We start from the raw sequence: 1,321 nt of genomic DNA on the forward strand, positions 1-1,321 counted from the left end.
GTGGACACAGGTACTGTTGTTGGCACACTTTACGCTTCCAGGTGGACAGGAGTGCGCTTCTGCAGTGAGTGTAAAATATCAACGATTGAGACCTTTCACTGAACACTCACAAACACACACACACACACACACACACACACACACACACACACACACACACACAAACACAGATCCACACATGGGTACACAGAAACAGACAGACAAAGACATCATCATAGGCGGAGACAGAGAATCAGACAAAGATGGAGATGACGGTTAGATACAGGCATACCACATGATTGCTCATCTGAACCATCGTCACAGTCTCTGTAACCATCACAGAAGAAATAAACCAGAACACAGTTACTGTTGTCGGCACACTTTACGCTTCCAGGTGGACAGGACTGCGCTTCTGCAGTGAGTTAAAAATAACAACGAATGAGACCTTCCACTGAACACACACACACACACACACACACACACACACACACACACACACACACACACACACACACACACACAAAGATACACCCCACATCCCCCCCCACACACACACACATACACACACACCCACACTCACTCACATACACATACATAAATACACACGCACGCACATACGCACACACAAATACACAAATACGCACGCACGCTCGCCCGCAAGCACGCACACACACACACACACACACACACACACACACACACACACACAGACACACACACATACACACACACACACACACACACACAGAGTTAGTTACTGTGGAAGACATGCCGTCAGAATCATCATACACAGACAGAGACTTGCAGTGTGTGTGTGTGTGTGTGTGTGTGTGTGTGTGTGTGTGTGTGTGTGTGTGTGTGTGTGTGTGTGTGTGTGCGTGTGTGTGTGCGTGTGTGCATTTGTGTGTGCATGTATGTGTGTGAGAGTGAGAGAGACTTACCACATAATTGTGGATCTTCATCAGAGCCATTGGGACAGTCGTTGTAATTATCACAGAAGTAAGATTCCAAGATACAGGTAAAGTTGTCGTCACACTTTACGCTACCTTTTATACAGGAGTAGTTTTCTGCAGTGAGTGAAAGAAAGATAACGATTAAGACCTTTCCCTAATCACATACACACACTCACCTGCACACACACACACATACACACACACACTTGCACACACACACACACACACACACACACATACACGCACACGCACACACACACACACACACAAATGCACACACACACACACACACACACACACACACACACACAAACACGTACGCCTGCCTGCACACACACACACACACACACACACACACACACACACACACACACACACGTATACACACA

At 46.9% G+C, this 1,321-nt stretch overlaps 1 long non-coding RNA gene across 1 annotated transcript in view; it reads right to left on the reverse strand.

The window, feature by feature from the left end:
* Positions 1 to 1,069, reverse strand: part of LOC138971685 (uncharacterized) — a 14,360-nt gene extending 13,291 nt beyond the window's left edge. The window contains exons 1-2 of the long non-coding RNA XR_011457341.1: positions 921 to 1,069; positions 272 to 391 (exon numbers count right to left, since the gene is read on the reverse strand). This is a non-coding gene — a long non-coding RNA (uncharacterized lncRNA). The remainder of the gene's footprint in view (positions 1 to 271; positions 392 to 920) is intronic.
* Positions 1,070 to 1,321: the final 252 nt, after the last annotated feature.

This window comes from Littorina saxatilis, linkage group LG7 (assembly GCF_037325665.1).
Source record: "Littorina saxatilis isolate snail1 linkage group LG7, US_GU_Lsax_2.0, whole genome shotgun sequence".
In the NCBI taxonomy this organism is placed as follows: domain Eukaryota; kingdom Metazoa; phylum Mollusca; class Gastropoda; order Littorinimorpha; family Littorinidae; genus Littorina; species Littorina saxatilis.